Source organism: Hylobates moloch, unplaced genomic scaffold (assembly GCF_009828535.3).
Source record: "Hylobates moloch isolate HMO894 unplaced genomic scaffold, HMol_V3 SCAFFOLD_6, whole genome shotgun sequence".
NCBI classification, from domain to species: domain Eukaryota; kingdom Metazoa; phylum Chordata; class Mammalia; order Primates; family Hylobatidae; genus Hylobates; species Hylobates moloch.
The window spans coordinates 124,333,297-124,348,803 of record NW_026652281.1 but is presented as its reverse complement, the minus strand read 5'-3'; the positions used below and the strand labels follow the sequence as shown (position 1 = coordinate 124,348,803).

General features: G+C 36.6%; 1 long non-coding RNA gene across 1 annotated transcript in view; it reads left to right on the top strand.

Moving 5' to 3' along the window:
• The window catches only part of LOC116471678 (uncharacterized), a 62,465-nt gene that overhangs the window by 22,121 nt on the left and 24,837 nt on the right, over window positions 1–15,507 (top strand). Inside the window, exon 2 of the long non-coding RNA XR_004248845.1 lies at window positions 14,962–15,136. This is a non-coding gene — a long non-coding RNA (uncharacterized LOC116471678). The remainder of the gene's footprint in view (window positions 1–14,961; window positions 15,137–15,507) is intronic.

The window sequence follows — 15,507 nt, the reverse complement described above, 5'->3', positions numbered from 1 at the left end:
AGAGAGTAGAAATCTGGCAGTCTGATCACAGCGGCATTACTGAGTTGCAGTGGGCTCCACCCGGTTTGAGCTTCCTGGCAGCCTTGTTTACACTGTGAGGATAAAACCGCCTACTGAAGCCTCAGCAATGGTGGACGCCCCTCCCCGCACCAAGCTCCAGTGTCCCAGGTCGTTCTTAGAATGCTGTTGTGCTAGCAGTGAGAATTTCAAGCCAGTGGATCTTAGTTTGCTGGGCTCAGTGGGGGTGGGACCCACCGAGCCAGGCCACTTGGCTCCCTGGCTTCAGCCCCTTTTCCAGGGGAGTGAACTGTTCTGTCTCCCTGGCGTTCCAGACACAACTGGGGTATGGAAAAAAACAAAACAAAACAAACAAACAAACAAACAAAAAACCAAACTAAAACAAAAAAACTCCTGCAGCTAGTTCAGTGTCTGCCCAAACAGCTGATGAGTTTTGTGCTTGAAACCCAGGGCCCTGGTGGGGTAGGCACCGGAGGGAATTTCCTGGTCTGCAGGTTGCAAAGACCAGGGGAAAAGTGCAGTATCTGAGCTGGAGTGCATGGTTTCTCAGGCTCAGTCCCTATGACTTCCCTTGGGTAGGGGAGAAAATTCCCTGACCCCCTGTGCTTCCCGGGTGAGATGATATCCCTCACCCTGCTTTGGCTTGCCCTCCGTGGGCTGTACCCACAGTCCAGCCAGTCCCAGTGAGATGAACTGGGTACCTCAGTTGGAAATGCAGAAATCACCTACCTTCCGCAACAATCTCACTGGGAGCTGCAGGCCGGAGCTGTTCCTATTCGGCCATCTTGCCGGCAATCCAGTTTACTTCATTCTTATGAGAGATCAAATAATGTTGTGATATAGAAAGTGAAAGAGAAGCAATCTTATTCACCTATAAACAAATTAATTTGACTCCTTAGGTCTCTGGTTCCCTTCCTAGCCCTTCTCTCCCAACACACATGCACACACACACACACACACACCCTACAGAGTCATACCCCAGCATATACATATATATCTATATTGAGACTCAGGAGCATGAAAGAGAACAGGCATTGAACTCGATATTTACCTAGATAACAAACTAAATGGCACTCAGTCTACCATTTTCACCTTCCTTCTTTTTTCTTTTCCTTTTTTTTTTTGTAATGATATCTTTGCAACGTGCTGGCCTCACGCATGACCCAGAAATTAACAGAATGACAAGGACTTGTGCTCTGACAATGGAGAATGCATCTGATTACATTATGTTTCTTTTTTAAAAATTACCTAGAGACATATTTTAAAATCCATAAATATATAAATATACATTTTTCAGGTGTAGGGTGAAGGTTAAGTTTCATTTGGTGTGTATTACTCTGAAATCTTGTTTCTAAAGTTAGGAAGTTCTAGGAATAGTGCTTTTTTCCCTTTAAAAATTTACCCTGCTTACACGCAAACTGTTTCTCAGTCTGGTCTATCCATGCTGTAAGTAGATATTTTCTCGAGTTGTGAGTTTTTCTACTTTTGGAGGCCATTTCATTGAGAAGCTTAGAAAAGGCAAATATGAAACAATCTAGGGTATAAGTCAAACTAGGAAACTATCCATGAAATTAAGGGTAAAATACTGTACTTTGCTCCACAAATCACATCTCTATTTGATGCACATCCAAGAAAGAGTGCTGTTAGTCTTCAGAGGTACTTATACTGTTTTTGTTTTCTAGAATTCTGTTGAACTTATCATTTTGTACATTCCTGAGTATAAAAGTGACTTACATTTTTAACAAATGAAAATGTTGAACTATAAAAGTGGAATGAAAGAAAGAGAAATTCTGGATTTTGCTCTTTTGGATTCCAAAGCAGGGCTAGGCCAGGCACGGTGGCTCATGCCTATAATCCCAACACTTTGGGAGGCTGAGGCGGGAGGATCGCTTGAACCCAGGAGTTCAAGACCAGTTTGGACAACATAGGAATACCCTGTCTCTACAAAATAGATAAATAAATTAGCCAGGTGTAGCAGCACACACCTGTACTCCCAGCTACTCAGGAGGCTGAGGTGGGAGGATTACTTGAGTCCAGAAATACAAGGGTGCAATGAGTTTCTATAATACCACTGCACTCCAGCCTGGGTGCTGGATGACAGAGCAAGACCCTGTCAAAAAAAAAAAAAAAAAAAAAGAAGAAGAAGATGAAAGAAGAAGAAGGAGGAGGAGGAGGAGAAAGAAAGAAAGAAAGAAAGAAAGAAAGAAAGAAAGAAAGAAAGAAAGAAGAAAGAAAGAAAGAAAGAAAGAAAGAAAGAAAGAAAGAAAGAAAGACCCAATCTTCTGAATACTGGGTATATTTATGAAGTATTCCTTCTCAATCTAAATTTTGTTCTGCAAACCCTGTTGCTGTATCATTTGAATATGTAATCATCTCAAATATACTTCCTCTTTATTTCAGGATGGCCATCCTTTGGTGAGTGCTCTTAATAGTTAGGCCTCTGTAGAAAATGTCTCAAGACGTAGAGAGTAGTAAAGATTGAGCATTTTGAAAGGAGCCATTTAGAAGAACCTAGTGGAATATGCTGAAGCTGAATTACTAAAGAAATTTGCATGCATTTTTCATAGTCAAAGAGACATCTTTTCAAAAAAGGTCTGTAAATTGTTCAGCTCAGAGTGACACAATTTCAATGACTTATTTTAAGAAAATTCCAAATGTGAAACACTATTCTTTGATGTTCTTAAAGTCCACATGATTTTAGTGAAAATCCAAGGATGGGTCTTATTATGCTAGGTTGTGCTTCCTTGCTGTAAGTAGCAAATAATAATGATGATGATTATATTAATAGTGAGGAAAGTAAAGAGGAGAAATAGATGAAAACTATCAATAATAACAAATATTTATTTCATGTTTTTTATGTGCTAGGCACAGAGCTCAACATTTTATTTGCTCCCTGTCATTCAATGCTAATAATACCAATATTCAGTGAAAAATACTGGAGCTTAAAGGTCAGATCACTTGTCCAGAGTCACAGGATAGAAGCCCAGGTAATCTGGTATAAGAGCCAGGTTTTTTTCTACTACAACATTCTTCATCCTGTATGACATTTTGAAATCTGGAATTAGAAGACTGGAGTTCATGTGTCACCTGAAATGCTCCTCAGGGTTAGCACTGCACCTGTGGGGATGTCATTACCTCATACCTAGAATCTGACTTTCCATCTGTAAAATAAAGCTAGACTCTGTAGTTTCCCCACACCCTTCTAGTGCTGCTATTCTATGACCATGGAACATATCTTATGACGTATGCTCAAGGTGACTGTCTTGGTTTGCCCAAGATTGAGAGATTGAGAGAGTTATCAAGATGTGGACTTTTCAGTCTGGGAAAACCTGGATTGCTAGTCCCCTACTACAATATCTGATATATTATCTATATTTTGGACACAACCATTTATTGATTTCTTAAACTTCTTTGGGGTTCTTTTGTTTCTCAAAGTCTTAAAGAACTGGGACAAAGAGTAGTAAGACTTTGTGTTTCTGAGATCAACTGTTGAATATCTGGAACATAGGGGAGATTATTTTGAAGGGACCTGCATTTTCCTACCTGGACATGTTATGCTCAAGTTGTTGGGATGGTTTTCCCCTTCCTTTCCTTTTACTTGAAAACAGTTGGCTGGTTTGTTTTGTTAAATTTGCCGTTGCACTGATAGTTGAGGAATGCTTAGTGACAAGAATATAGCATTTGTAATCCATTTGAAACTTCCTCCACAGATGAAAGGGAATGGTTGTGTAGTAATAATAAATTCATTTCTTTAAAAAACACTTTACATGTACTAACTGAATCCTGAAACAGCTGTAATTCCAGGTAGCTATCATTGTCCATACTTTAAAGGTAAGAAAACTGAGACTCGGGTAAGTTGTAATTTATTGAAGTTAACAAATCTAAACTGTCATTTGAACTGTGGTGCCCCTAAATCAGAGTCCCTGTTTTTCCCATGCAAATGATTATTTCTGTGGTTCAAACAGCTAACATTTCTAGCTTATTGGAATATGAGTACTGCTTATGGTCCTAAAGATTTCAAGTGAAAATACACTTAGATGTCTGGCTTTTTGCTTTCAATTCCTGACTTTCTTCCCATACAGAATAATCGCATCATTTCTTCAACAGATATGAAACAAGTACTTTACTTACTGCTGTACTTTTCCCCAACTTTGAAAGTACCTGCTTATTGGGACAAAGCTTTACTTCCAGTTCTTGTTAAACAAAGATGCATCTTTATCGCTAAAATAAAAACACAATGACAGTTATAAAATTTCCATGGATCTGGATAGTCCAGGCAACAAGAAAGAACATTTCAGTGAAGGCATGGCATTTAACAGAGTGTACATATGAAACTACAATTTTAAATAATATGAACTACAATATGTGTCTATTTACATCCAGTATATAATATTAGAAAATTTATAACTTATTTTTAAGTATAAAAAGTATGCAGATCTTTGCCAGGTGCAGTGGCTCACGCCTGTAATCCCAGCACTTTGGGAGGCGGAGGCGGGCAGATCACAAGGTCAGGAGATCAAGACCATCCTGGCTAACGCGGTGAAACCCCGTCTCTACTAAAAATACAAAAAAAAAATATTAGCCGGGCGTGGTGGCGGGCGCCTGTAGTCCCAGCTACTCAGGAGGCTGAGGCAGGAGAATGGCGTGAACCCGAGAGGCGGAGCTTGCAGTGAGCAGATATTGCGCCACTGCACTCCAGCCTGGGTGACAGAGCGAGACTCCGTCTCAAAAAAAAAAAAAAAAAAGTATGCTGATCTTACTTTTTTCATGATTAATTAGTATTGACACTCTTTTGCAGTCTCTAAACAAAACTACAAAATTATGGGAATATTACAAACATTTATTGCTTGTCTACTATGTGAATTTAATCCGCACAGAAACCTATGAAGTAAATAATTTCTCCCATATACTAATGCAGAATGTAGAGTTCACTGAGGTTAAATTATACAATTAAGAAACATAGGAGATGGTATTGAGGACCATACTGAAACCTGGGTTAATCTGACACCACTAGGGTATGTTATATTAGAATTATTCCAGAAATTTCTCTATTTTTGAATTGTTTTGGATGCTATATTGTATATTAGAGTAGATCTAATTAACTCAGGCAACTTTACCACTTGTGGCCTTATTTAAATTATGCAACACGTCGGTAATCTAGATTCTATAATGGACGTTTTTATGTGACTTTCACCATCCAAGCTACTCATATGCAACTAATTAGGAGTTTGAAAAATGTCTGAATTATTAACCCAATTTTCCTATTTTTATTTGTATTTTAGGCATTCTGTAAATGTGGTCTATTTCCAACTTCTATCATTATTGAAAGCCATCTTTCTTCCAACCATAGAAAGTTAGATGAACTTTTCTGCAGAAGACATTGTTTATCTTAATTATGTGATTTTAATATTTTCTTCTTTCTAGACACTTAATATGTTTATTCTCCTGCTCAATTGTTGTTTTCTTCTCTCTCAGTTGTTTTTTTCCAGTAATAGGAACTGAAAGTTACCCAAATATTAATGAGAGTTAGAGAAATTGCAAATTGTGTATCAACTAATGATAACTATGTTTCTTTATATATATGGAGTTACTAACAGCTCCAAAACTTTTTAACACAAGAAAAGGTTAGTTTGAAAAGGTTTTAGAATGTAAATAGGTTCCAACCTAGTTAAATGTGAACTCATATTGACAGTTGATATTAAATAAGCAATTTTCATTTTGCATACATCAGACTTAATCAGAAGCACAATGATTAAATTTGCATTGTTTGAATCAAAGACTTGTAAAAGCATAAGTAAGCATATGATTAAGCAATTTTAAAAAGATTATTATCCTAATATTAAACATAGATATCAAAAATTATACTTTGACTTAGAGCATTTTTCCTAAAGATTCTTTCCACCATCCCTGTGAGGGAAGAAGGGACTGATTTCAGCTTATGAAATAGAAGAGTATGGAAGTTATGTTAGTTGCTTTTTGTAAATGTAAAAATATTTTAATCAGTAAACTGAACAATTTCAAAAATAGAACACAATGCATCTTTCCCAAGCAGAGTATTTGCTGAATTCACAACTTAACTCGGTTATGAAATACTGACAAATTTCATGTTGAATTTACATTTCACAGTAGCCTCTAACATGAAACCTGTAACATTTATGTCAGATTATCTTTATGGGCCCCCGTAAAGGCCTGGTTCCTTTTTATTTTTATGTTTGGAACTTCTCTCTTATAAAACATTTTATAACAAAATAATAAAAATGTTATAATGAAATTCACATTTTAGAAGTGTTCCATTGGATGACTTTTTGACAAATATTCATGTTATTGCACTTGCTTTTGCCTCATAATCCTTTAAACCTCTATGTTAAACATTTCTTTTGACCTGGCATTCAATCCACAATTTTCTCACCATACTCTGGTTTCAACTTTTTCTGTAAAGAATCAATTAGTAAGTATTTTAGGTTTCTGGGACATATGGTGTCTGATACAACTACTTAACTCTGCCATTATAGTGGGAAAGTAGCCATAGAGAATATGAAAGTAAATAAGCATGACTGTTTTCCAAGTATTATTTATGGACACTCAAATTTTAATTTTATATTTATATGTCATGAAATAGTATTCTTTGGATTTTTCCAATGTTTTAAAAATGTAAAATGCGTTTTTAGGTCCAAGGCTATACAAAAACTGATGGCAGCATAGATTTGATCATCTGGCCTAGGTTTGTTGATCTCTGCTATAATCTAAAAGATAATAAAATCACAGAATTTCAGAAAAAGGTCTGGAGAGTATCTCATCTAAAGTTTTTTTTTTTTTTTTTTTTAGCCATAAAGGTGACTGAAGCTCAAAAATAAAGGACCTAAGTGGTTTAAAAAATGTCATATGGCATGTCAGAGGATCTGTCCTGGTCAACTGGTAGTGGTTGCCTGGAGGATTGTGTTGGGATAGGACTATGAAGTCCAATCTGAGTCTCATGGGAGGAAAGTCACGTTGTGATTGATTGAAGATATCTGCTTAGTATGCTACAATGGAACCATACCAAGGGAGTATTTAATGTTTGCAAATTCACATTTTTGTGCTCTGCTAAGGAACAGATTGGTGGATAGGAAGGATCAGAGAAACAGAAATCAAGATTGTGTGAATGGCAGCTTGGAAATGAAAAAGAGAACAAATGAATGAGCAATTAAAATATTGCAGACTCTTCTGATTGCCATTTCATGCAATGAATACATGCCTCTAAGTGAGTGTGAGAACCTTGATAGAATTTCCTGTTCTCTCAGTCAGGAACATATCTCCATGCAGAGTATGATTCTAGGCTTTAAAGCTACTTTTCTTTTCTTTCTTTCCTTTTTTTTTTCCAATGCAACATGTCCCAGATGCAAGCTACCTACATTAGTTTGCAGTGTTAAATTAGGGTGGGGGAAACACAGTATGTTTCAATAGGGGAGGCAAATTTGGCAATATTGAATGTTTTGAAACATGTTTATTAGGTTTTCATATGCAGTTTTCCTCAAGGCAATTTTGACTTGATGCATTTTCATCTATATTATGTACTTACAAACCACCCCCTTGAAAGGTGTGTCTCTACCGTACGTCATAAATGTGATATCCTCTAACAAGCCCAAGGTAACATCAGGCATTAAATACTCAATGTTACCTTTAATTAGTACCCTCATCTGCAAGAGTGCAAGTGATTGAAGATTGCAGCAAATGCTTATCCTATTCCTTTAAGTCCCCAGAATGACTGTCTAGACCAATGTCCTCACTCATTCCTTATTCTTCTGAGGCTTTGCTAACTGGAGTACAGGAGCAGTCAGCAGGCCCAGAGAGTATGTTTTACCTTTCTGATAACTTTATTGGATGATCAAACCACTGGTTTACCTTGGCCATTTGAATGTCTGTACTAAGTGCTCACTCTGCTAGCCACCCTACAGAAAGAAAGGGATCAGGCCAACAGGAGTTCAAACAATGACCCATAACTCTAGCATTATAAGCTCAGGCGCTAAACTAGGGTCATTCTCAGTCTAGGTCTAGTTGTCAGCTCATAACCATACTAGTCACAACTTATGCATTCATGTGTTATACCTGCCTGTTTTTGCTTCTAAGGGGATTTTGTTATCAAACAGAGATGGAACATGTACACAGGCAGATAATAATTCTAAATATAATCCCTTTTTGCCTTCAGAAATTTCTATAAAGCCTTTGAAAAATGCAAAAGTGGCTTATTTTAAGTAAAAACTGGAATATTAATCAGAAATTAAAGATACCTGGCTTGTATTTCAGATTCTGCCTTGGATTGCTGGTCGTATTCAACATCTTCTTTATCTGTGGCATAAAGAGACTACTGTGTCTGTCTCTTTTGGCACAAAAGCGATGAAGATAAAAGATATACTGTGCTTGAGTGTAATTCCTTTGTTAATTGCAGTATTATATAAACATTGTGATAATAAACATCTTGCTCTACCATAATTATTATCTGTGATTTATGACAGATAAGCTTATTTTCCTCAGTTAGTTTTAATTTAACAGCAGACACCCCTTTCTTCTTAAAGCCTATAACTATCTGCTAAGTACACCCTTTCGAATTATTGGTTGGGTAAGAAAGAAAATTCAGTGCCCTTGCTGTATATTAACTTGATAATATGGCACAAATAATCTTTGTGTTATAAATAGTTCCTTTCTTACCAGATGCAACTAGAAAGTCAAAGAAAATAATGTTGTAGATGAAGAGAGGCATTATTTCTACTTTCTGGAGTGAGCACAGTGCTGCCAGTGTTCAACATTTTTTCCCCTTTCATGACTTCCACTGACACTGACTCATTGTGCAGCCTTGGTGATTTTCCATAAGAGGCTTGCCAACAATTGAAGGACCATATTTTTCTGGGAGCAAAGAGAAATGATAGCTCTTTTTTACAACCTGAAAATTCAATAATTTCTGTTTGTTTTTCAGAAAGTTAATGCTATAGACCAAAGTAAATGTCTTTCTAAAATTTTAACTTTGTTTTTTGGGGGGATGGGGGACAAGGGAGGGAGAGCATTAGGACAAATACGTAATGCATGCAGGGCTTAAAACCTAGATGACGAGTGAACAGGTGCAGCAAACCACCATGGCACATGTATACCTATGTAACAAACCTGCACATTCTGCACATATATCCCGGAACTTAAAGTAAAATATTTTATATTAAAAAAATAAAATCTTAAGTATATTTTTTAAAAAATTATATATTATAAGGTAGGATTTTTCAAGTAAAGCATTATTGAAATATAATATCCCTGTAAAACTGCACTTATCATAAGTATATAATTATTTGATTTGATCTTTTATTTTCCATATATTATGCTATTTTTCTAATTTTTTCCAAAAAATATATATTTTAACAAAATTGTTTTGTAACTTGACACTGAAAAGTTAAATAAAAAACTAACATATATCTTGAATTTTATTTTTAAATATATGCATTTAATTTGGGAAGAATATATAGCAACATGTTTATAGCAGTAGAAGTCACTGCTGCTTTGTGAGACCAAGGTAATTTGCTTTTTTAAAAAGAAAACCTTTCTTTGTAATTTCTAAGTTATCTTCAGCTAATACACATTACTTTTGTAATCAAGAAGAAAGCCATAAAAATTACAGAGAACTCCAATCCCCCAAATTGCAATATTTGTCTCCTTTGGGTACAATTGAATTTTTACAAATCATACTCATTTCTCTCAGCATATTGAAATTACTTCTCTATGGTTTCATAATTATTACTAAATCCAGCCTAGGTTTTGCTAGAGCCAAATCCAGATTTGGGCACACATGGACATTTATTCATTTGACTTAGTTTTGTAGAAATATCTCTGTTTACATAGGGATGAACTGGGGAAGTGTTTCCCTGTGTTCTAAAAGTTATGATTATCTCTCACAGCATGATATTACTCCACTCCTCCTCCTAAAAATGCCCCATGACTTATTGGTATGAACCAAATTAATGTGTTTCTGGAAATTAAGTCTTTATTTGCAACTATCTGCTGTGCTCATTAGAGAATCATATGCTAATTCATTGCCAGACATCCTAGTATTTTTCAAAATGTGAACTTTTTATTAGCCTCAACAGATTCATTTGTGGACTGGTTAAAATGCAGATTCTTAGGTTTCAATCCAGCCTTCTGAGTCAGAATGACTGGAAAGTGGGTTGTGCTCTTCAAGTGACTGATTCTAATGCATACCTTTCAGTTCAGACAATCTCAACTTTTCTTTCAAGAGCTGGACCCCATTCTGCAATTAAAAATTTAGGTAGAATTCTAACATATAAAATAGCTAAAAAGAAGTCACTCTGGCTTAAGAGAGTTTTAAAAGCTTTACCTATTAACTCTTTTTCCCCGACCTCTGCTACCCAAGGTAACCCCTTGTCTTAACCTGTTGTGTGCTGCTACAATAGAATACTTGATACTGGGTAATTTGTGAGAAAACAGACATTTATTTTCTTACAGTTTTGGAGGCTGGAAGTCCAATATCAAGACAGTGGCAGGTTGGGGCCCAGTCTCTCTGCTTCCAAGATGATGCCTTGAATACTGAGTGTTCTGGAGGGGAAGGATGCTGTATCCTCACATGACAGAAGAACAGAGAGGGCAAACCCACTTCTGCAGTTTTTCTTATAAAAGCATTTAACCATTCACGAGGGCAGAGCCTTCATCACCTAAACACATCCCATTAGGCCCCACCTCCCAATATTGTTACGTTGGGGATTAAATTTCCAACACATGAATTTTGGAGGGAACACATTTAAACCATAGCACCCCTGAAATGCCACAGTTTAGGAGCCACTGATAATTTAGCATCTTCAAGGATTCAGAGGTCCAGAGTCACTGACCTAAGCAATGGAGCCCATTAGAGTCTAACTTTCACAATGGCTGGAATTGCTTCTGTTTTGTTCATTGGCTCCCTCATGCATAGAACAGTGCCAGGCACACAGCAGATTCTCAGTATCTATTTGGTGAATGAATGAAAGAATACAGTATCTAGTAATCGAACCCACATTTTTATCATTTTTCTGACCATGATATTTAAGTTTTAGGTTACTCATTTGTCAGGTGAGGTTTGGATTAGATGGTCTCTAATATTCCTTCTTTCTAAACACAGAGCATCCTGTAATTGAAATTCTGTTGTTGTGTCACAAAGCCAATGTTGAAATTCAGTGTCTACAATACTTGAGACTTGGCTGTGATCTTCAGTTTTCATTATATAGAAGTTAGTACCTTTGGAGTGCAGATTATGTTCTGTTAAAATATTGGTTTCAATTTTAGTAACAAAATGATATTCACTTATTTTTTTTTTTATTTAAACCATAGAGAAATGTACAGAGGAAAGGAAACTCCTTCCCTCTGAATCCTTCTCCCAGGAAATAGCCTTTTTTACTTATTTGGTTTGTTTCCTTTCTAGCATTTTAGTGTGCACAGAGTGGTTACTCTTAGACATCTATCATATCAGAGATCTTTAGATTAACTATATCAATAGTCGTTTTGCTGATTGAAAAACATTCTCAGGAAAGAATAAGATAAATCCATTAATCTAAAGCAATTTCTATCCAAATTAAAGATAATTTGGAAAACAAATAAAATGCCAATGAATCACTCTTTATTATAAAAGAAAAACATTGCTTTGGCCTTTACTTATAGAAATACACAATAAAAAATGTAAAAGTCACTCAGAATCTCAATATTCTAAATAGACTACATTTTAAGTGGTAACTTCCTCTATGTTATGGCTTGAATGTATCTCCAAAATTTATCTGTTAGAAACTTCACTGCCAAAGCCACACTGTTGGGAGGTGGGGTCTAATGGGAGGTGCTTAGGTCATAAGGGTTCTGCCCTCAAAAATAGACTAACGCCACTATAAAAAGGACCTGTGGTAGTGGGTTCACTCTCTTTTGCCCTTCCTCCTTGTGCCATGTGAGGAACAGCAAGAAGGCCTTCATTAGATGCTAGCACCTTGAAATTAAACTTCCCAGTCTCCAGAACTGTGAAGGAACTCATTTCTCTGCTTTTAAAATTAGTCAGTCTCAGCATAAAACAGACTAACACAGAAATTTGTACCAGGAGAGGGGTGTTACTATAACAAATATCTAAAAATGTGGAAGGAACTTTGATACTGGGTAATGGAGAGAGGCTAGAATAGTTTTGAAGTGAATGCTGAAAAAAGCCTTTATTGCTATGAATGGAGCATGGAGGGTGATTCTGGTGAGGGCTCAGAAGAAAAGAAGAGCTGTAGGGAAAATCTGAATCTTCTTGGATATTATTTAAGATGTCACGACCAGAATGCTCATAGACATATAGACAATAAAGATCATTCAGATGAGGTCTTAGATGGAATGAGGAATGTCTTATTGGAAACTGGAGGAAAGGCCATTCTTGTTACAAAGTGGTGAAGAAATTAGCTAGCCAGTCACAGTCGGGCATACCTGTAGTCCCAGCAATTTTGGAGGCCAAAGTGGGGGGATAGCTTGAGGCCAGGAGTTTGAGACCAGCCTGGGCAGCAAAGTGAGACCTCCTATCTACAAAAAATACAAAAATTAGCCAGGTGTGGTTGTGCACACTTGAAGTTCCAGCTACTTGGAAGGCTGAGGGAGGAGGGTCGCTTGAGCCCAGGGGCTGGAGGTTGCGGTGAGCTGAGATTGTGCCACTGCACCCAGCCTGGGCAACAAAGCCAGACCCTGTCTCAAAAAAACAAAAAAGAAAATATAAAAAAACAAACAAACAAAGAAATTGACTAAACTATGTTCCTGTTCTGGAACTTTGTGGAAGGCAGAACCTAACAGCATGAATTAGGATATTTGGCGGATGAAATCTCTAAGAAGCAAAGCATAGAGAGTGCTATGTGACTTCTCTTAACTGCTCGTAGTAAAATGTGAAAAGGGAAAAATGATTTAAAGATGAATTTATGATCAAAAGGGAAACAAAACATAGAGATTTGGAAAACTCAATCTGGCCACGTAAAAAATAAAAAATAAAAAAAAAAGTTTGGGAAAGAAAACCAAGGATGTAGCTAAGCTACCATTTGATGAGAAGAATAGAAGGAAGGTGGGTGCTATTTATAAGACCCACCAATTCTCCAATGGGAGAATGAAACCAAAGGCATTTTAGAGATCTTTGAGGCTGTTCCTCTCATCACAGGCCCAGAGTGCCAGAGCCTTGAGGACAGAATGGTTTGGAGGAAGGGACCTAGGGGACACATTGGACCACAAGGCTCACTGCCCAAGGCTGCTTTAAGTCCCTGCTCCACACATTTCAGCACAATGCTCCTCAGTCACTCTAGTTGTGGCTCAGGGTCCAGGTATGGCTTGGGCAGTAAGCCTTGGTAATATCTGAGTGGTGCTAATTCTGCAGGCATGCAGAGCACAAGAGCTGGGGAGCCATGACTTTCTCCATCTAGATTTCAAAGGATGCCCAGCTCTCTTATTTCTCTATCTCTCTTTCTTATTCCAAAATCAACATTTAAAAATAAAAGCAAAAACAAAATACATGTCACATTTTTTAATCCATTCATCCTGAGATGGACACTTAAGTTGATTTCATATTTTGGCTATCATGAATAGTGCTGCAATAAACATGGGGATATGGATGTCTCTTCAACATACTGATCTTATTTCCTGTGGGTATATACCCAGTAGTGAAACTGCTAGATCATATGATAGTTCTATTTTTAATTTTTTGAGGAAACTCCTTACTGTTTTCAAGAAAGGCTATACTAATTTACATACCCACCAACAGTGTATAATACTTCCCTTTTCTCCATATCCATGCTGACATTTGTTATTTTGTGTCTTATTGATGATAGTCACTCTCACTAGGGCGAGGTGATATCTTATTGTGGTTTTCATTTGCATTTCCTTGATGATTAGTGATGACGAGCATTTTTTTTCTATACTTGTTTGTAATTTGTATGCCTTCTTTTGAGAAATATTTGCTCAGTTCTTTTGCCCGTTTATTAAATTGGATGATGTATTTTGCTATTGAGTTGTGTTCCTTATAGATTCTGGATGTTAACTACTAAGTACCTGTTAGATTCATAATTTGAAAATATTAATATTTTTTCCTATTCTGTAGATTGTCTCTTCTCTCTGTTAATTGTTTCCTTTGCTGTGCAGAAGCTTTTTAGTTTGATGTAATTCCATTTGTCTATTTTTGCTTTTGCTGCCTGTGCTTTTGGGATCTTATCCAAAAAATCCTTGCCCAGACTAAATTCATATACACAATGGAATACTATTCAGCCATAAAAAGAATGAAATGCTGTCATTTACAATATGAATGAACCTAAAGGATATTATGTTAAGTGAAATAAGCCAGACATAGAAAAAAATATGCCTGATCTCATTCATATGTGGAATCTAAAGAATCTCCTAGAAGTAGAGAGTAGAATATTAGTTATCAGAGGCTGAGAAGGATAGTGGGGAGGGATAAGGAGAGACTGCTCAACAGGTACAAAGTTACCCATTGATCAGAGAAATAAGTTCTGGTATTCTATTGTACAGTAGGGTGACTATGGTTAACAATATTGTATATTTCAAAATATCTAGGAGAAAGATTTCAAATCTTTTCACCACAAAAAATGATGACCATATTAGTGATGAATATTCTAAATGCTCTGATTTGATTATTACACAATGTATATATGTATCAAAACATCACACTGTACTCCATAAATATGTATAATTATTATGTTTCAATTAAAAACAAAAACCAAAATACTTAAAAAGCTAAAATCACCTATAATCATAATACTGAGTATTAGTCACTATTAACATTCTGATACATAGGTACATGTACAGTGTACATGGACATGTTTCTATGTTATATGTATATACACTCTCTATGTAACTGGCATGTAGAACATGTTGCATTTTATCCTTAGGCTATAGCTGACATTTATCATCTCCTCCCTTCACCACCCGTTCTAGGTTTCCCTCATTCTCAGTCAGGTGGTTGAGTTACCCAAGCCTTCATAACCAGAGTGTCTGAGCACTTGTTGGACTGTGCTTACTGCAGTTTCTCATTTACAATTACCACTGCACCTGAGAGTACCAAGAGATTCCTGAGCCAAAGATTACGATTTCCAACTCCCAGCTCCTCAGGGTAATCAGGATCAATAACTCCTGCAAATATAGTAACTTTACTGCTTGCTTGCCCACTGGTGTGAGAAGTCCTAAATAACCAGATGGTGGTCATAGCTTAAAGTTCAAAGTAACCTTTACTGAATAGTGTTGTTAAAGTTCCAATAACAGGAACCTGAACTTCTAATCCAAAAAGATTCTAAATTTGTAGGGACAGAAAACAAATTATTCAAGTAGGTCTCTAGCAGTGTTGGTATGAATAGTTAATCCTGTTTTCATCCTTGGTTCTCAACTCATGTATTCTAGTTGCTTGGGGACACAGCAGTATATGGTGGCCTTTATTCAATGAACATGTGGCATTTTGGAAGACAGCCGTCAAACTATACAGGGTGT